The sequence below is a fragment of the Phacochoerus africanus genome, chromosome 3 (assembly GCF_016906955.1).
Source record: "Phacochoerus africanus isolate WHEZ1 chromosome 3, ROS_Pafr_v1, whole genome shotgun sequence".
NCBI lineage: Eukaryota > Metazoa > Chordata > Mammalia > Artiodactyla > Suidae > Phacochoerus > Phacochoerus africanus.
Genome location: NC_062546.1, coordinates 68,194,355 through 68,216,571, shown reverse-complemented (window position 1 = coordinate 68,216,571; position 22,217 = coordinate 68,194,355). Strand labels below are relative to the sequence as shown.

Below are 22,217 nucleotides of genomic sequence, written 5' to 3'. Positions count from 1 at the left end.
CAGGAGTTGAGCTAAAGTTTACTTTTGCTTTAGCCAGAAAGAAAAGAATTGTCAACCAAAGTAATCCTGTAGACATTAAGAGGTGGATCTATTGAAGCAAAAAAATGCCTTTAAAAAAAAAAAAAAAGTCTTTTGAACTCATTTGGGATACCAATTTCTAATTTTTATTCTGACTTTAGAATATTTTATATCACAGGTTAACGAAACCATGTTTTATAAGGACTATGTACCATTTTTCAGTTTCTCTTTAGTTAATGTTTTACTTATAAATAATAAAATAATTGTACGTCTCTAGATTTCACTAATTAATTATGATAAAATTCTCTTTTAAGTAATTTTGTAATATATTTTAAGAAAACATTTTCAAAATTATGCAAACATGTTACGGAGCACACAACTGTAAATATCAAAGTATAAAATAGAGATTTGAGAAGTATTGGCCTCACTTTTAAATTTGGTTAAAAGGAAGCCATCTGAGCTGCTGTCATATGCCTAACCTAGAATAATTTGAACAACAATTTGCTCATTCTTATATTTCTTTATACAAAATACATATTCACAAATAATATGCACCATGTCCAGACTTTTCATAGGGTATTTTGATTTTTGTGAAGAGTTATAAGTGTTACAAGGCATAGTATACTTTGTGAAGAAATTGGGCTTATGTTATTAAAATTTTTAGCAGGTAACATTTGTGTACTGTTTTACATTTATCACATATTTTTATATTTATTGTATCAATTACTCTTAGAAACAGTAGGGATAATACTTATGAGGTTGGTAGGAGTTAAGACTCATTTGGTTGAAGAATACTCTCCCTCTCTACCCTCCCCTCCTTCTGCAGGCTTAGGCTAAAAGGTGATATTTTTGGTTCATAAGATAGAATGGTCTTCTGATAAGCTAATCTGAGGTTCCCAATTCTTTCCTTCTAAATTGGTTCCATCATCAGCTCCATACTTGGTTGTCCCTAACAGTTCTGAGTGTCACCAGTCCTGATTTGGTTATGTGTCCATCCTAGGACATCCTGCTGTGGACGGGGGTGGGTAGGGCAATATGCTAACTGACTTTGGCTGTTAGGCCCACCTTTAAAGCTGTAGAATGGGTAAGTGGTCCAAAGGAAAATCAGTGTACAGTTACCAGAAGTAGCAAGAAAGCATGGTGGTGAGGCAAAAAAAATCCACTCCAGCAGATAATAACATCTCCACTTTACAGACGAGAAAATAAATATTTGGAGAGGCTAAACGTCCTACCCAAACTTATGTCTTTTGGTTAAAAATCCTGCTCCAGGCTGCCTTAAAGGAAAAGGGAAGCAGGAATGGATAAGAAAAAAGGTGGTTCCATGTTTGACATTTATTTTTAGTCTATGTTTTGAAGTAAACCAGGCACAATTGATTTTAGGGTAATAATATAGTCTGATCTCTGTGGTTAGGGCTGGAGTTGTTGAACAACACATTTGTGGGATATAAAATGTGCCAAGGTCTGTGCAGGGGGGTAGAAGAGGTACAGTGGACATGATCCTCAGAACCCAGAGTTAGGAATTTGGGATTAAAAGTAAAATAGCTAGCATGTATTAACCATTCCTTATACCTGAGGCAGTGTGCTAAGCACTGTATTTATATCAGATTACACTAACATCATACCTGTGAAATAAGGATTTTACAGATTAAGGAAGCTTAAGCAAAAAGAGGTTTAATATCTTATCCGAGGCTATATAAGTAGAAAGGGGTAGAGCCAAGATTTGAACCCAGGAAGTCTAGAACCCACTTCAGTACTTGTTTTTGTTTTTCATTGTTTCCAGTTAAAGTATCAATGTTTAGATATCTGCCCCGTGCTGGCTGCCATGGCAGATGATTATCTGATCTAACAAATATTTTCTAGAAGCTTACTCTATAAGGTTATATAATACAATAATTCATATGCAACTATATTTAAGAATTTAAATTTGAATTGCTAAGTTTCCACAGTTCATTGCCAATGTTAATTTTATACTTTTTTATGTTTTGTTTTGTTTTGTTTTGTTTTATTTTATTTTTTGTCTTTTTAGGGCTGCACCCACAGCATATGGAGGTTCCCAGGCTAGGTGGCTAATCGGAGCTGTAGCTGCCGGCCTACGGCAGAGCCACAGCAATGCCAGATCCCAGCCATGTCTGCAGTCTACACCACAGGTCACAGTCTACACCACAGCTCACAGCAATACCAGATCCTTAACGCACTGAGCAAGGCCAGGGATCGAACCTGAAACCTCAAGGTTCCGAGTCAGATTCATTAACCACTGAGCCATGACAGAAACTCCTGTTTTGTTTTATATTTATCAGTTACACCTGCACATAGTTCATGAGTAGTCCTAAAAGACTTATTTTTAAAAGAAATTAGCAGTTTCCTGCTCAGCACCTCCTTTCACCATTTTTCCAGTTCCCAGAAATAATCACTTTGAATTATTTTTAAATGTTTCTTTAGGTATTTATGAAAAGACTATCTCTAAATATTATGAGTACTATGATTTTAATTCTACTTCTTGATTTTTTTCAGCCTCACATATAAAGTATTGTTTTCCCTTGGAAGCTGTAGATTTCAATCTCTTTTATGTCCATGCCCATCACAATGCACCAACATAATAATATGATTTTGATGTTTTCAATTACATGCATTTTATAACTAAATAAACTCAGCTTATGACTGGACCATATCATGTATCTAATTCTCTGCCTTTCTTAAAGCGAATAATTGTCATATTTTTCATAGTTTATTTCCTATGTACCTGTTTCTGTTTCAGCTGCAAACTCTGGCCCTGATGTCTTTATTTCTTTGGAGCTTCTTTTTGTCCTTGATTTGAGTTGAATCTTTTTTTTTTAATGTCTTTTCCTTCTTCATTTACTGCTCATTTTGATGGAGCAATTCTAACAATAGCTTTGATCTTTCCTGTTTGAATTATGTCTTCATGCTTTATTGACATTCTATTGGTATCATGGGTGAGTACAAAATGCTTGTTTGGAATTTTTTTTCTCTCACAATTTTTTAGTCTTTCTCCATTGTCTTTTAGTTTCTTGTGTTGAAAATTTGAAAGATGTTCTAATTTCCATTTTGTATGTTTTTCTTTCCTGGAAGCTTTTATGATTTTCTATTTGTCCCAAAGATCAGAAATTTTCTTTGATGTATCCTATTAGGGATCTATTTTCATTCATTTTGCTAGGCATACAGTGAGCCCTCTTAATCTAGAAATTTATGTTATTTATTTCAGGAAATGTTCCGTGAATTATCTTCTTTGATGATTTCTTTCTCACTGTTCTTTTTCTATTATTTGGATGTTGAACCTCCTAGCCTGGTCTTCAAATTTTCTTAGCCTTTCTTTCCTATATATATATATATATTTTTTTTTTTTTTTTGGCTTTTTACTTGCTGGGAGTTCTTCCAACCTTTTCTTTTCAGGTTTCCATTTCTATCGTAATTTTGCTTCCCAACAACACTTTCTTTTTCCCTGATTTTTTTAAAGCAATCTGTTCTTGTTTCATGGATGCTGCTCTCTTCTCTCTTTGAAGATAAATTTTTTTTGGAATTTTATTTTCATGAATAGTTCTGTTTACTTTCTTTGTTTGTTTGTTTTTCGAGGCTCCATATTTCATGTTAGATGCTTTGCACAGATGTCTAGTGGTCACTGCCTATCAGCTCATATTTAAGGTGGTAAGAAAGAAGGATGTCTAGGTAATACATATTTAGGGCTTGATGACTGTGGATTTCCTAAATCTGACTATGCTTGTTTTATTTAGGAACCCCCAGTATCAATTTATTGAACACCTTTCTTTTTAGTCTAATTAGATTTACCAAAGAAGAATCACTCTCCTGCCTAGAAGTTATAAGATGGACTCCTAGCATTTGGCAAATCAACAATGACAAAAACTAGGTAGAAGAGGATTTAAGGGTCTCAATATCCAGAATATAAAGTTTCCTTCAATTCTGTTTTCAGTAGAGTACTCTGCCCACAAGAATTCTCTAAAATTTCTCAGATGGGGAGCCTTCTGTTGTACCATTCAAAGGAATAAACGTTTAGTCTTCTGCTGAGATGAGATAGCAAGGGCTATTTGTCTGGTTGTGAAAGGTAGAGAGGGAATGCAAGAAACTATTTTTTAATAGACTTCAGGGAGTTCCTGTCATGGTTCAGTGGTTAACGAATCCGACTAGGAACGGTGAGGTTGCAGGTTCAATCCCTGACCTTGCTCAGTGGGTTAAGGATCCAGTGTTGCTGTGGCTTTGGCCAACCAACAGCTACAGCTCTGATTAGACTCCTAGCCTGGGAACCTCCATATGCCATGACAGCAGCCCCAGAAAAGGCAAAAAGCCAAAAAGCCAAAAAAAAAAAAAATAGGCTTCCAACCAGGCTTGCTCTTATTTCTACCTTTAGCTCATACCCATAAGTCTAGGTGCTACCAGTTCCTAAGTTTTTTGAAAACTGCAATGCAAATAAAATTGTTTCCTGGCTTTACCTACTGCTGGTTTAAGATTCTGTTTGCTTGGAATTCCCGTTGTAGGTCAGTGGGTTAAGAAACCATCTAGTATCCATAAGGATAGGAGTTTGATCCCTGGCCTTGCTCCATTTGGGTTAAGGATCTGGCATTGCTGCAAGCTATGGCATAGATTGCAGATGCAGCTCAGATCCAGTGTTGCTGTGACTGTAGTGTAGGCCAGCAGCTACAGCTCCCATTCAACCCCTAGCCTAGGAACGTCCATATACACAGGTGTGGCCCTAAAAATAATTTTTTTTCCTAAAGGCAAGATTCTGCTCACTTGGATTTGCTAAATTAATTAGTTTAATTAATTCTAGCTTCCAACTTTTGGTAACTATCATTCGTCTCTCATTCTCCTTTTCTTTCTTGCTTCATGCTTTTTAATAAAAAATTGAATGTTGTATTTTAATGTGGTTTTGAAAGGGGGTGGAGTTAAATGCGTATGTTCAATCTACCATCTTTAACCAGAAATCAATATTGCTAATTTTGTTATCTACTGAGTAGTTTCTTCTTTTTAACATTTGTTAGATTTGGGATAAAAATGCCTTTTTTAAAAAGACAATTTCTATTTGAAGAAAATGGAAACTACCTTATTCAATCCCTATATTCAGACTCTCAGACTCAGAGTAAAATTTGAGGAGATTGCTGTTTATGAATTATGTATTTTATATTAAATGCTTTAAGTATGACATAGACCTGCTTTCTTCACAGCGTGTGGATATGTTTAGTACTCCATCACCCTGAAATAACTAGGAGCCATCTATAACCGAGCTCAGTCTCTTAGAATCAGGACATATAACAAGATCATCAAAATTTCTGAATTGGAAACTGGGCAACATAGTGTAATCTTTAGCAACCATGAACTAAACAATGTGCTTTCTCTCACTGTCTTACTTAATATATGTATTCAGCAGTTTTTAATTATTGTAAACAATGTCTTATGTACATTTCATTATTTCACTTAATACATGTATTAGAATTTTTTATTGTCACATGATGTTTTTTGAATAAAGACTCAGAGAAGTTAAATTACTTCCTCAAATTCACACAGCTAGTATGTAACAAAGGTAGAATTTAAACTCAGGATTCACTCTCTGGAAGGGAGTGTGTAGAAAAAAACTTGGAATTATGGAACTATATTAAAGGTCCCTGGAAACTGGGGAGAAGTCACAGAAAGGCTGCTATCAAAAATCGTAACCAGAAAAATCATACAATTTATCATTTGTACATTTCATTGACTCCTTATAATAGTCCTATAAACTGGCTATGTAGATTTAAATTTTATAGTTGTTTATTTCTAGTGTGTAAAAAACTGTTTGCCTATATGTAAAATAGATTTATCTTACAAACCCCTTTTTTTCTGACATTCCCCTAACCATCATTTCCATAGATAAAGTAAAACTTAATCTTACCTATTGGTAGTAGCTTAGTCACTTCTAAATTAAAATTGAGTCAGTTTAAGCTTTAAACTAAGATTCTTCCTCTCCTTCCTCTCTCCTTCTTTTCTACTCTTCCCCAAGTTCCTGGGGAGACTCATCATCCTGTCATGGCAGATGAGCGTGGGTTTCTACATCCTTCTGTCTGCCTGCTGGTCCCTGTTCAGTTACTCTTGGTGCTTGGCATTTGGGCACCATGTGCCATCATGCACTGACATGTAGTTCCTCTTGCTTGGACTCTGGACTTCATACACTGGATCTACTGCCACTCTCCTTGCTGTGCTCTCCAGTTGTAAGGACCAGGTGTTGTTTACCCTGTTTCTTTGAATTCCAGTCTCCTTTATATCTGCCAACTCAATCTTAACCACTCACTCCACCCACTCAGGGCAGAGACTTTAGTAACTTTTCAGCTGTTCTGCCATTATACATTGGTATGCTTAGAATCTAAAGATGTCTTCAGACAAATCCTCCCAGGTACCTTTCTCTGTCATAATCTTCTATGCTCAGATACCCCAATGCCCTTTCCTGCCTGGTGGCCAGTGTCTTATTTCCTTGGCATGGGAAATATCTGTTATATCATCTTGCACTCTTGTCTACACTATAGTTTTTATGGTATAAGTTTTATAATGATCATATAATAATGCAGCTCTGTATTTCCTGAAATGATCAATTGAAAAAACATATTACATAAGAAAGCAAAGTATAGAACAGAGTGTATAACCTGCTCCATTTCTATAAATACATATATAAATGTGTGAATGCATTAAACATTTCTGGAAGAATACGAGATTGGTAGCAGGGGTTGCCTCTGGGGAGGGAAAATGGATGTCGAGGGGACAAGACTAGAAGACAGATTTTTTCACTGCCTTTTTATATCTTTCAAATTCTATATCATGCAAATAACCTATTCAAAAATAAATAAAAGATAATTATAAAACATGTATAATTTGGCTTTTTCAATCCTGCCAAGCTCCAGATCATCTGATTCTCAGCCACAGACAGAAAGTAGCTCTTCTGGCAAAGCTATGTCTTTTTTTTTTTCCCCTTCTTTGCTTCCTGATGTGCCACTCTTTCTTGTAGAACTTTATTGAGGGCTGCATGAAGCAGCAGCCTGCTCCAGCATTCTGAGTTTTCGCCCTTCGTTACAAGGAAAAACATTTCAGTAGGAAGATGGCCTGAATCCCAAATATATCAGATGATGGTTTAGCTGTTTTGCTAATTTGCCAGACTGAGATGGAGGCATCCACACTACCCTTCACTTGACTCCTTTGGCCAAGCCAGGATTGTATTGTAAGGTCTGTTACTTGCAAGAAATTTTGTGACCTGCAGGCCTATAACACTGATATATATTTAATTAATTATGTAAATAAATGCATGAGTGAATAATTTTATCTATAGGAATAATCCACCTAATTTTAAATGAATTGACTGCTAGAGATTTTTCAAAGTCCTTATTTTAAACTTCTCAACTGTTCAAAAGGTACAGCTGTCTTTTTTCCCCAGGTCCAAGATCCAAGCAAGGATCATGCATTGTATTCTGCAGTCCTATCCATTTACTCTCCTTTAATCCAAAAAAAAAAAAAAAACCTCTCAGCCTTTTTGTGTCATATCACTGACACATTTTAAAAGTCTGGGCCAGTTATTCACAAGATGTCCCTTAACTTAGATTTTTCAGAATTTTTAAAAATTATTATATTCAGATTAAACATTCTTGGCAAGAATAACTCCATTGGGGATGCTGTGCCTTCTCACAGTAACATATCAAATATATAAGAGGAAATTGGCAACACAATAGAAAAGTACACCACGATGACTTGATAGAAGGTCCAATTTGAGTTTTCAGGTCTCCTTGCTTTAATTTCATACTAATCAGGTAATTTCTAAGTGGTTTGGTACTTAAATAGACCAGGTATAAGTAAATAGTATTTTATCCAACCCCTTGGTTATCACTTTGGAGCAACAACCAAGTTCCCATTTTGAGTTAATCAGTTTCATGTGAGTTTATAACAGTTTGGGGAGCTGATAAAATCAAGTTTCTGATTTGCAAAGCTGAAGATGCATTCCCAGCACTGAAGTGAGAATTACCAGAGATGTTAACAGAAGTAAAATGTCACTGATAGTATTATGCTCTGTGAAGGGTCTCTATTAAAATAACCCTACCCAGGTATTTATTTTTTAAAAAACACATCAATAGCATATACTATTGTTGGCACTGTCGCAAGTACCTTATGAATATTAATCTTTATAAGAACCCTTCTACATGGGCCCTATTATTATCCCCATTTACAGATGAGGAAACTAAGGCACAGTGAGGATAAGTAACTTTCCCAAGGTCATATAATATGCAAGTGGTAATATTTCAAACTTTTTTCTATGAGAACTCACTGTAAAACGGGCAGCCTGTATAGCTCCAGTTTGTATTTAAGGATGATTTTCATTCAGCTGTTCCTTTAAATAAATGTGTGTATATGTTATTTTTGTTACAGAGAGAAGAGGTACTCCTTTATAGGGACTCATAAAGGCATAGAGCATCCAGAGATTTACTGCCTCCACTACACTGCTGGGTCTCACAGCACGTGTTATGTTTTCATCTGTTTCTCTCCAGAAGGTAGGAGTTGTTTTCTCTCCATGAATTCTTCATATAATTATAGTTTTCTTGTCTGTGAACTTAATTTATATTAAATATGAAAAGCATCTGTTATCAATAGATTAAAGTGCCACGCATCTCCAAATAGCTAAGACACGTAAACACATTACCTCTAAAAAATATTTCTGTTATAAAATTAATACATGTTCATTGTTAAAAGCAAAAAAAAAAGTATGGAAAAGTATAGTCATCCTACCACTATGAGATAATATTCTTGATATTTTCTTGTATGTCTTTATGAATTTATTGATATATATTTATATTATGTTTATGTACCTCTATAGATATTTGTTGTTATGACTAGAAGTAATAGGATATAAATGCTCTTTGGCTAGAATTCCTCCTTTACTTATCAATTTATTGCAGCATTTTTCATATCAATAAATATCCATATTTCCATTTTTAATGGTTGTATTATATTCTAGTTTAAGGGTATAATATAAATTATATGAATATTTTCCAATTATTGAGTTTGAGATCTTTCTGATTTTTTTTTTCCCATGGTTAACATGACTTCAATGAACATCCTATGTCTAATGATTTCTCAGGACATTTTCCAAAAGTAATTCTTGCAGAACTTTAGTTCCTAAGAATCTTCTCTAATGAAAGGATTCCATGGCCTATAACATAAGGAAACACTGTTTTTCACCATCTTGGAGAATACCAGTGTATCGTAGTGTGCTAAGGTCTTAGAAGTCAAACTTACTTGACTGTAGAATCCTTAAATGACATCTGTCCATAGAATGTGGCCAGTTGGAAAAGCTGTGCATGTGGGGGGCAGCGGAGATGTGGAAAATCTCTACTTTCTAGTCAGTTTTACAGTAAACCTAAAGCTTATTTTTAAAATGAAGTCTATTTTTTTAAAAAGGAAATGAGAAATTTGAAAAAGGAGTTTTTTTTAAATGCTATTGTATAAATTTACATTTAAAATTAAACTTAGACGTACACATACACATTTGTCAACACCCCACTGAACACTTTTGAAAATGCTAGTTTATGGGTGGTATATTCTTAAAAATGGACTTGGTGGATCAAAGAGTAAATATATTGAAAGGCTTTACCAATTTGCATTGCCACTTTCTCTGTGGTTTTGTCATTTGGTATGAACTGTTTTTGTTTTTAAATAAATCTGAAATGACAAAAGTGTATGGCATTTAAATTTTCGTTTATTTGGTTACTAGTGAGATGAATGTCTTTATTTGTACTTTGTATTTCTTTTATGACTATCTCATTTATGCCCCATTCCAAATTTTTCTTGGGGTATTTAATGTTTTTTCTTGATTGATAAGAATCAAAAATCATATTCAGATATTAGCACTGTAAGGCACATTTGTTACAAATGTGTTTTCCCAGTTTTTCATTTTTTAATTTTTTTATGATGTTTTTTACTTTATGTGCTTTCTTTTTGCCATGTAAGATTAGCATTTCTATGAGCTTAAACCTGTCATCTTCCTCATGGCTCCTGCTTTTGATGTCTGCCTGTACATTGGCTTTCTTTATTTTAACTATTTATTATGGACATAATTTATTTCAAACATAGAATATAGACATATTTATTTCAAACATAGAATATTTGGCAGAATACTATAATGAACTCCTGTGTACCTCAACCTGGCTTCAATAATTAAGAACTCATAGTTAATCTTATTTATAGTTCCTATATTACTTTGAAGCAAATTGAGACATTGAATCATTGAATATTTCAGTGTGCACACTGACTTTAAAGGTATTTTTAACTAACCTGTATTTTACCTCTACCATAGTTTGTCTTAACCAGAATCACTGACTTCCATTACAACATACTTAAAATGATACACCAAACATCAGCATCAGTTAAGGTTATCGTTACATAATTTAGGATTTTTAAATAGCCTCTGTAAGAATTATTTTAAGTACTTGTGTTGCTTGTCTCTCATGGATTAAATATACATATCTGTATGATCCATACTTTTTTGTTACTACAGTTATATCTTAATAAAAAGCTTCAGTTTCCTTTTTATTTTACCAAAGTTATACCTTATTAAAATCTATAACTCTTTTTTACCATGATATAAACTTCATTTTTCTGTTCTCAAAAGGTATTGTCCTAAATTGTGAACTATGTCACTGTATTTAAAAGATACTTTCTAGGTATTTTGAGTAAAACCTTACAAATACCTCTCCAGAAACATGGCAGGTTTTATTTTAATCCTTGGATTAGATAGAATTTTATTTGTTATATGTGATTGATATCTGATTAGTTTTTGAAGTATCAGCCCAGAAGAAAGCAGTAGCTTCTCAGGATCTTCTGTGAAATTTGTTAGTGAATATAAAAGTTCATCATAGGAAATTAACAAACAATCTCATGATTGCTAATGCCAGAAAGAGTACAGAATATCACTAGATATAGTTCTTATTCAAAAAAGAAGGATACAAACCAGAGTTACTGGAAATAGGATGTCAATACATATTAAAAGCAGAGAAGTAAGGAGTTCCCTTGGTGGCGCGGTGGTTAATGAATCCAACTAGGAACCATGAGGTTGTGGGTTTGATCCCTGGCCTTGCGCAGTGGGTTAAGGATCCGGCGTTGCCATGAGCTGTGGTGTGGGTCTCAGATGCGGCTCGGATCCAGTGTTGCTGTGGCTCTGGTGTAGGCCGGCGGCTACAGCTCTGATTAGACCCCTAGCCTGGGAACCTCCATATGCCGTGGGTGCGGCCTTAAAAAAAAAAAAAGAAAAAGACAAAATAATAATAATAATAATAATAATAAAATAAAATAAAAGCAGAAAAGTAAAATCAATCCAAACCTTATTCATAGCTAGGTAAAATCATGTACATTTCTATAGTCAACAGTCTTTGGGTTAATGTTGCCAGAGTATTTCATTTTATGAGTGAGAAAACAAAAGAGCAGAGAGTTGAACTCAAGTTTGTCCAAAGTCACACAAATTTTTTTTCCAGTTTTCTTAGACATTTAAGAAGTAAGTAAAAGGTTCTGAAAAGTTATTTTTAACAGCAAAAACAATTATTGAGTGCTTACTATGTAGGTGACAATCTCCTAAGTACTTTGAATCATTTGTCTCATGTAATCCTTACAAAGTGCTTTGAGATAAGAACTATTACTATCCCCTTTTATAGAGGTAAGGAATCTGACCCTAAGCCAGGCAGTCTGAGACAAATAGCCCTCACTCTTAATGCTGTTTTTCAAAGGCGACTCTTAAGTGTTATAATCAGTAAGAAATTATATTTCTCTATCAACTAAAGCAGACAGTTAGTGGAAGAACAGAGAGGATTGCAATAGTCAGTCCTAGAAATTAAAGCAGGAATGGAAAGTTTTGGCAAGATAGATGGCAAGAAATAATATTTTTTACATCCTAAGTAAAAAAAGGGGGGGATCTAATTAAAGAAATTTGTGGCATGATTTGACTGTAGATTATTCCCTAATTTTCAGGGAATATTGCATCCCTCAGTTTATTTTTACATTTACAAAAGTTGTGATTTTTCAAATAAAAGATGGCTTGTCTTTTTTATGAATTAATAAAGAAAGCAACACACAGAACAGATTGACTCTTGCTCTAGGTTTTAATGCTGGCTGCAGTTCTTGTCTAAAGATGCATATGAATTAAACAAAAAATAAAATCATGAAAGAAGAAGGAATTTTTTAAATGAATTTGCAAGTTTAGTTCTAAATAGCATTCAGAATTTTAGCTTGAGGCTTTTCTGGGTGATTGTGAATAATGATTAGGTGAGATTATATGCCCCAGGCACAGCCTCAGGACATTAATGTTCCTAGCCTGTCATTTATACTCAAAAAATGGTCCTGAGCTTGTGGAGTATTATTTGAAATACCAGAAGGAATCAAACCTGAGTCTGTCACTTTATCCCAAGGGCCATCTCAGGAGTCTGAAGCTTAAATGTTAAGATAAATGTTTACCAAAAAGAAAACCCTTGGTAGACTTTTCATTTACTGTTGCTTTATTTTATTTTTACTGCTTTGGGGTATGCATTTTTATTTACCTGCAGAACGAGTTATGTATAAACAGTTGTAACCCCAAGAAAGCAGTATCACTATTGAAAATTGTATTCACCTGTATAAAGGATCTATTCAGGGAAAATAGGTAAGAATTTTTTTTTTAAAGATAATGAATTTCACTTCTCATTTTTATTAGATTTTCACGGAAATTTCTGTTTGAAAGAATTCTGATTTTCTCTTTGCTAAAAACATTCTTCTAGCCTGATCTTAACATGTAAAATTATGAACTAGTTAGTGTGGATATTTTGAAAACCCTAAAGTCTTGAATTCATGGATAATTATGTATTTTCAGTTACTAAACCTCAGTTTTCATCTATTCTTATAGCTCTTTGCTTTAATTCTTCTCTAAAAACTTTGTAACTCTAGTTGTTAAAATGACTCCTGGAGTTCCCGTCGTGGCGCAGTGGTTAATGAATCCGACTAGGAACCATGAGGTTGCGGGTTCGGTCCCTGCCCTTGCTCGGTGGGTTAACGATCCGGCGTTGCCGTGAGCTGTGGTGTAGGTTGCAGATGAGGCTCGGATCCCGCGTTGCTGTGGCTCTGACCTAGGCTGGTGGCTACAGCTCCGATTCTATTCGAACCCCTAGCCTGGGAACCTCCATATGCTGTGGGAGCGGCCCAAAGAAATAGCAAAAAAGACAAAAAAAAAAAAAAGACTCCTACCCCCCACTTTAAAAATATATTTACATAATAGATAGTAAGAAGGAGGAATTTAATAAACCAAAACATTTATTTACATAACTCACCCAGTGTATGGAATAATACTGATGATGATAATAGTAATAAAAAGAGTTGTGTTCTAGTAATCATCTAATAACATTAAGAAGAATAACTTGAAAGTTCCCTCATGGCATAGCGGATTAAGAATCCAGCATTGTTACTGTTATGGCTCTGGTCACTGCTGTGGTACAGGTTCAGTTTCTGGCCTATAAACTTCCACATGCCACGGGCACAGCCAAAAAAAGGGGGGGGTAGATTTCATATAGGATTTACTCTATGTTCTAACTCAATACTCCATTATTATCCCCATTTTTTAAAATGAGGGAATTGAGTCAATAAGAGATTAAATAGTAGATAGTAAATTCAGGATCAGAAACCAGACCAGGGGTTGAGAGAGCCACAGTAGAAAACTTTCTCAATCCTTCAGAGTCTCACATCGCTACACATAGGACTTGGTGCTGGGAATATGGTGGTAAATGAGGTGGGAAGAGTTCCTGATTTCATAAAACATAAAATCACACAATTTATTTTATTTCCATAATATAAGGCAATGGGAGAATGTATTTAAGGATCTCACATAGTCCAGGAGATTCAGGCAAAGCATCTCCAAAGAAAGGGCATTTTGGTTGAGACCTGAGGTATGAATAGGATTCACAAAGTCCAGTGGAAATGGGAAGTAGGAGAGGCAGGGGCCACACTATGACTTTTGTGGGCCCTGGGCACTTTTGCCTTCAAGGGCCCCTTCTTCCATACAAATATAAAAAAGCACATTTTGCAATTATACTGATATGAAAAGAGATATGTTAAGATTATATACTAAAACATTTTCTTTGACCTAAAAGGGTTTTTTTTCTTATTTTTTTTTCTAAATAGTAAAATGTTTCTATGTACTCCTAAAAGTATTTTTGGCCCTAGGCTCTTTCACCCACTCTGCCTAGTGGATAAGTCAGCCTAGAGGTGAGGGCTGAGCCAGAAACATTTCAGATGGAAGAACAGCATCAGGCCTTGCTTGCTCAGAAAACTGACAGGGGACCAGTGTGGCTGGAGCTGAGAGTGCAGGCAGGGAGGCATGGGGTGAGGCTGTGAGCCAGGCAAGGCCCTGTGGGCCATTTTAGAATTTTTATATTTATCCTAAGAGCTATGGAAAACCTGCAAGGGGTGTGTGTATGTATGTTGTGTTTGTGCGTCTGTGTCTGTGTGTGCATGTGTCAGTGTGTGCTTAAATCAAATTGATATATGTACATGGTTAAAATCAATAATTCTTTGGTTCAGCTTTTCCCAGTGAAGCCGCACTTCTCTTTCCAGTTTTCCTTTTGATATTTATCTTCATTTATCCAGCTAAATGTAATTTGCTTTCACCTCACATTTTTTAATTTATGATCTTTAGGCATCATATAGTCACACGCATACACTTGCACACACACACACTTGCACACACACATGCATACAGAAATCAAGGAGGCAGTATAAGTTCTCTTACATACCTACTCCACTTCCACCTTTTCTCTATCGTTTTTCATGAGTTTTATCTCTGTCTTTGGTTTCTCTGTTATAACTGTGGGACAAAAACCAAATACTTTTATTTCTTGTCCCATTAAATATAGGTGCTCCTTTGGGATTGTCCCATCTATCAGATGAGGATAAGAGCATCCACATTCTCTGTGGTTCTGTCAGATTTGTTTTTTTGTTTGTTTGTTTGTTTTTTATATTTCCAAAATCAATGCCATTTACATCTATTTTATAACCACATTCAAGTGTTTATATCATTATGTGAAAAGTGCCTTGCATTTGCTGTTCCCTCCACCTGGAACATCCATGTACCCACAGGCCCACCTTGCTTGAGCTTTCCCTCCCTTAAGTTCTTGACCCAAGGGGCAGCTGCGCAGTAGAGCTGTTCCTGGCCGTCTTAATCCTAAATAGCAACTCCTCCACCTGGGATCCTGGCTTTGCTTTCTGTTATGTTTCTCTCTGTCACACTTATGGGTAATAAAAATCATATGTTTTATTTCACTGAATTTTTAACATTATTGTCGCTCTCCCCATGCTTGACTATAGCTTCAAGAAGATGAGGATTATCTACCTTAATTTGTTTGACTTTTTTGTTGTATTATTTTCCCCTCACTATTATATTCTCAGGGGCTAAAACAGCGCCAGACACAAAATCATTTGAGTTTATGATTAATTATAGTCCCAAGTAGTCTTCTTTAATTATATGTCCTTAGGCAGTTTTTTTTGGCTTTCTTAAAATTTGTAATTCCTTTTTTTGTTTTTCTCACATTGTTTTTCTTTATCACATTCCCAGTTCTTTCCAACTCTTGATTATGTGAAATATTCTGGGGCATCTCTTTCCCTGTTTTGTTCTTTTCCCTGGGAACAGCTCTTCTAGAACCTTACATCCTTTGGCTGCACAGCTGTCATCCTGGGGCTTCTCTTCTGTCCTCTTCTCAACCCATATTTTTTCTCTTTTTCATGGTATATTCTCCTTTAATGAAGCGTATCCCTGAGCAACTTTCTAGGAAAGAATATATGGATGATGCACTTTTTGAACTTTCACGTTTGAAGTGTTCTTGTATTTTATCCTCAGTAGAAGTATACCCAGGTTCTAACATCAGAGGGTGTAAGCTTGGGGACAGGGCCTGACCGGGGAAGAGGGGAAAGGTGGGGTGTGCGCATCAGTGTTAGAGAAGGAGAAAAAGCATTGAAAGGTGCCATACTTTCACTCTACACTACACACTGTCTAAAAACTGGCATTTTGTACCACTTACACTACTAACTTTTTGTTACAATAGTCTTAACAATCAATGTGTTAAAAACTGTAGAAAAGATACCGCCTTTGGAGAATGTGCTGAGGATAAGCAGTTGATGCCTTTCTAACTGCTTGCCATCTGAATTCTAGTTTGTGTGGGACCCTAGGGTACAAATCATTTTTTCTATGAACTTCGAAAATGCTCCATGGTCTTCTCAAATGTATTAACACCAGCCTGAGTTAGTCCTTTGTAGCTCATCTCCTTTTTCCCTCTGGCAACTTTTGGGGTCCATTCTTATTTTTCTTGGTGCTTTTCAGAAGCCTCGGTGTAGGCTTTTTTCTCTTCATGTTATATGCAGTGAGCACTTTCATTTGAGGAGTTTAATCTCATATTAATTCTTCAGTAGTGTCATCCCTTTTTTCTTTTAGTTTCCTCTTATTTTTTCCTTCTATAACTTTTGTTATTCCATGAAGAACCACATGAGCTGAACATCTGATGTCTCATCTTTACCATGATATTTTCTGTTTCTTTTTAAATCTATTTCCAGGCAGTGCTTTCAATTCCTAAAACCAAACCAAAAAAAAGAGAGTCATAGGAGAGTTGAAATATAAAATTGTGTTTTTATTTTCCCAGAGTCTTTCATATTCTCTGGGGGTTTTGTTTGTTTGTCTTTGTTTGTTTGAAGATGAAGATAGTGATTAAGAGCACAGATTATGGAGCCAGACTGAATTTGAATCCCCATCTCCCACTTAGTAACTCTGTGACCTTGAGCAATTTTAAATTCTCTTCCTCTGTCCTAATCTGAAATGGAGATAATGGTAGTATGCCTATCAGAGTTCTTAGGATTAAATGAGTTTATAAACATAAAACACTTAGAACAAAGTCTGGAATATAGTAAGCCTTTTGTGTATTTGCTATTATCATTACATTATAAACATCATTATTATTTTGTGTATGATGTCTTCTCACTGTTCCTGAGGGCACTACCCTTTTTTTCCCTAAATTCTAAATTACCCAGTTTAGCTTATGTTTTCAGTTTGCTTTTACTTTCTCTTTTTTTTTAATGCAAGAAGCTTTCTTTAAATATCTGGCAGGTTTTGGCTACAAATTCATGTATAACAGTCAGAAAATAAACAACTGATTGGGAGCTTTACATACAAAGGCAGATTTTCCTCATTTCAGGTGTTTAAGATGGTTAGGCCAGGGGCATAGTCATTACAATCCAGAGTCCCTAAATGTCAGATATCAAAGCAATTCTTTGCTCTAGGATTGATTTTCCCCAAAAGGAGCCCTTTGATAGTTTTTATAGGAATGCTTTGCTTCAGTGGATGTGGATGCAACCGTTACATACACAAACATTAAATTAACCTCCCCACTTTCAGTCCCACTTCTCAGTTCTGCTCTCATTGCTGCTCTCTTACCAGGCATCTTGAGCCTCTGAATCTCTCTGTGGTTTTAAAGATTGCTGTGCCCATCTTAGTTTTTGCCACTCCATATCTGCTCTAGGATAAGGTTTCCTTGCTCCACCTTAGTATTTTTCTGTTATTTTCCTGCTCACATTCCTTTTTTGAAATCTCTAATCTGTTGATGGTCCGTCCCTCATCCATTGTAGTGTTACTTATTTTTTATTCTTGTACTATCATTTTAGTAGGTCTTAAAAGAGGTAAAAACATGCGTGATCTATGTCCCATCTTTAACTAGAAATCGTTGAATATTTGTAAGCAGAAAAATGAACAGATCAAATGTCATTTCACAAAGACCCACCTGGTTAGAGTTTGAAGTATAGCAGCATAAACTAAAAGACTTGGTTTTCATAAATGTAATTCTGTGATGCTTATAATACTTAGCACACAACATAGATAATAAATCTATTTATTAAAATAATGACATAAATAGTATATTCTTAGACATAAGTAAATCATATTTCATATTTAATGGAATACTGTCATCTAGAAACAATACTTTCTTCTACTAAAAGCAAAATTTTATATCAACATAAAATTTTAATAAATTGTACTATATTTATATAATATGTTATTCTCCAGGCCTAAACAGAAGTGACTTGCTTTAGAAATCATATAATCTCTACATACTCTAGCAGGGCTTTTCCACCTATCTCTTACTATTGAATGTAAATGCAATTTTGCATAGAATAGCAGTAAATTAGTCTTAAATTAGCCTTTGATTTAGAATTTTATGATTCTTTATTTACAGTAAATTGACAGCTATGAAGATCAAAATACTATCTCATAAGGTGGCAATGATGATTAAATGAGATAAAATATATAATGCTCATTTTCTCCTTCTTCATACTGTAGACCCATTTTTAAGCCACCTCTAGAATATCTCCATAACTAGAGTAAATTCACTGATCAAATCCACTAACCTGTGTCTATATGAAAATTTTGGTATTTTAAAGGGAACTGCTGCCAACTTATGGCATGTTATATGTGGAAAGTGTCTTTTCTGCTGTCTTGCAGTATTAAGCAGCTCCTTTGTGTCCTTGATTAAAAGATACATGTAAGCTTTAGTGCTATTAAAGAAATATATATTAATTACAGCCCAAGTCTTTATAATGTGAATAATTTCTTTATCAAAGTTCCAGCTCTATAAATTGTATTCACTTAAATGTTTTTCAGTATTTTCCATCTTAATTATTGTGCTGTCGTATGTGTGATTTCCCCTTAGGGATATTGAATAGACTAAGAAAAATGCTCTTAGACAAACTGCATTCATTTGAATCTCCCTTAAAAAGAACTACACATATATAAAAATTATATGTGGTAGAGTTTTATTACACATTATTAGGCTCTCTCATTTACTTCCTGTCTTCCACATAACTTGGGGGAGGGGAAAGGAGAAATTTTAAATCCATAACCTAATAAATTCAGTAGGTTTTGAAGAAAAAAATAAAAATTACAGAAAAGGTAATTCCAGGCTCCAAATATCTGCAACTATGTGATTATGGCTTAAAGAAATTGCAAAACCATTATGCATTTTTCATAATTAAAATATTTTATCAACCCTTCATGTTTCCTTATATAAATAAAAAATATTATAATTTCAGATATCATTATTATCATAGCTATTTGCCTTTATTGTAAGGGGGAAATTTTCAATATATTCTTCTTATCTGTTTCTGTTCAGTGTGTTCACACACACACACACACACATCTGAGAGAGTAGTGAAAACAAATGACATTTTATTAAGTAAATAACATTCCTAAAAGGTTTTATTCAGTTTAAATAATAGATCAGAAGTTCATTTTTAGGGCACTAGCTTCTATTTTACATTGGAATTATTTTTAAAACCTATTGTGCTGGGGTTTTTTTGGTCATAATTTGACTGTTATGATTTCTTGGTAGCACTATAGCAATCTTCCTGCTTGTTTCTTTCTTCTGTTCACAGTATTCAAAGTGGTCCATGTGACCTAGATATTGAAAATTGAGGTAGAGTGTGCTGCATTACTGATATTTACTGTGAAACCTTAGAAACATTATGATTCCATATGCTAGAATTACAGGGCACACACCGTTTAATATTGCTGGTATTTTAAAAGGTCTCTGAAAGGCTGCACAATCACTTTTAAAGTTGGCATTAAAATACTTTTTAAAAATATTTAAATATTGCAACATAATACTTTTTATTCAAGTTAAAAAAGCACACATAATCATTGTTCATTTTTAAATTTTAAATCATGCTAGGAAAGACTCATTATAGATTTTTTCCCCCATTAATTACCTTGTATTTAGAATTATAGTAGTCTACTAATTTTGAAATCTAACCCCCAAAAGGTGCAATTAGTCTGTTACTATTTCCTAATTTGGGGTGAACTCTGTTAAATTATTAAAAAATAAAATACTATCTAGGTCTGCATTATAAAATTATGCTCATCAAGAGAAGTTATTTTATCTTCTGTCAGATTGGTGCAGAGCATCTCTTTCAAAAAGTCAGCTTTTACATTCAGGAAGCCATATTCTCCTTGTGTGGAAAGCTGTTTCACCCTTTAATACTTCTGAGCAAAAAATAAAACCCGGAAAGGAAAACACTGAATGAGTTAAAGCATCTGCACGGTGACTGACTTTCAAGTAGAGAGTTATATATGTACTGAAAGAATCTGATCTGTTTCTTTTCCCTCGTTGCAAAAATGTTATGAAATAGAAGAAATAACAGATTACGTCACAATTCTCAGCTAAGAAAATTAAAGCACAGATGTGCTAAGGATTAACTCTGTGGATTTTGTCCTCTAGATGACAGAAAGATGAGCTCACCAAACTAATTCATAGGTTTCTTTATATAGCCAGAGAGAACTACAAAATACCAGGGCAGATGACCAGACTCCATATTGAGAAATCTAAAGACCATAAACTGGACACTCAGTGCCTAGAATCCAATCTTAAGTACAAGGAGAGACAGAAATAAGTAAGGAATACAAGTAGGTAAGGCAGCTGAGCAGAATGAGATGCAATAAACAATAAAAAAAAAATACAGAAGAGTGGCCCAGAACCAGGACTGTAAACAGAAAGTGTGAACAAAACATATTAATACCTTTTGGGCATAGGAAGTGTATCAGGATTGGAAACTTATTATCATTGAACAGTACACCTACCTCTCTGATTTGGTTCTAGCTGGATGAATTTGTTCTTCCTTTGTTCCAAATCAGTATTGCCCAAACTGGTCTTCTCAAAGCTATATCATGAAGATAGAAAATACCAGCGTTCAAGTAAATTTGAAATATTAAAGCATGCACACACATATATTCTTCATATTTTCTTCTTAAAAATTCACAATGCCTTTATCATGTAAAATTTCTTAGTAGCCCTAGAGAAAAGAAATCTGTAAATCCAACCTTTCCCAAACTTGTTTGAACTCACGCTATTTTGCATCACATCAAATCCCATCCTTTGGAGCTGTGTTCTCCAGCACACCAATTTGGGAAACCAACCGTCCTATTTTACAAATGTTTCAATGAGCTGTTACAAAGCCATCTTTAAAAGGGAGGGTATATGCTGAACAAATGAATATTTGTCCAATATTCACTAATATAACTGCTTCAACTTTGCATAGGATTCGGTCCTTGGTACAAGAAGGGCTCACATTATCTGTATAGTCAGACAAATAAGAAATCACCACAGCTACTTATTTTTATTTTTTTATTTTATTTTTATTTTTTGGCCACCCTGAAGCACATGGAGTTCCCAGGCTAGGGATCAGATCCGAGCCATAGTTGCAACCTAAGCCACACCTGTGGCAACACCAGATCCTTAACCCAGTATGCTGGGCTGGGGATCGAACCCACATCCCAGCACTCCCAAGATGCCACCAATCGCCTTGTGCCACAGCAGGAACTCCATAGCTACTTATTTTTAAAGATCACTTAGTGTGTTAAATTATATAAGCTAGACTTCACAACACAGAACAACTGATCCCATAGTTTGGGGAAGCAATCACTTGACATTAATAAGAGCATCGAAGAATGTTTCACAATAATTATATTATACACTTAGTAGTTCTTGGTAAAGAGGACTCCAACTAAAAAGGTTGTGATCTTGTGTTAACAAGACACACAGAACTATCAGTAGCCAGGATATATTTTTTGTTCTGGATCTGCATCAGCTACCTGTGAGACATTATAAAAGGCAGTTCTTTTCTGAAAAATGATGAGATTACCACTTCCCACCTAGATATTAAGAATGAACTTCAAAAGAATTCTAGGTTCTGTGCTCAAATTTGTCAAATTGTTTATTAAACAAAGTAAAGCAAGTTTCTACACCCAATATTAATGTGAATTTCCAAAAAGTAGATATAGTAATAAAAGATTCTGCTACCCTGTATCTGTACCACATATTTTAAGAGATCCTTCAAATGTAGTTTGAGAAATACAGTTCTAAATATATTCCAGGCTTCCTTGTAATTCTGAAATGTTATATTCAATTATTTTAAATTATCTATTTACATTTTTCTCCTTACAAGAAAAAAAGATTCTTATAAGCAAAGAACTTCAGTCACATGCTTATGAGGGATCAGTGTTATTTGAAAAATGTCTTAGGTCACAACATTATTTTAAAACAACTCCACATTTAACTAGATCTTCTTAATTAATTAAAAATCATATATATGATTTTAGAGTATTGAGTAAAATGTTTTTTAAGTTGTTA

The 22,217-nt window shown here is 34.6% G+C and overlaps 1 protein-coding gene across 9 annotated transcripts in view; it reads left to right on the top strand.

Moving 5' to 3' along the window:
• Nucleotides 1-22,217, top strand: part of MBD5 (methyl-CpG binding domain protein 5) — a 426,385-nt gene that overhangs the window by 259,497 nt on the left and 144,671 nt on the right. For 8 of the 9 annotated variants that reach the window (XM_047771973.1, XM_047771975.1, XM_047771969.1 and 5 more), the window contains one exon: nt 8,422-8,543. The gene's annotated coding sequence lies outside the window, so the exon portion shown is untranslated. Of the gene's footprint in view, nt 1-7,021; nt 7,231-8,421; nt 8,544-22,217 lie in introns of those variants that run through there. The other variant, XM_047771974.1, reaches the window with a different exon arrangement.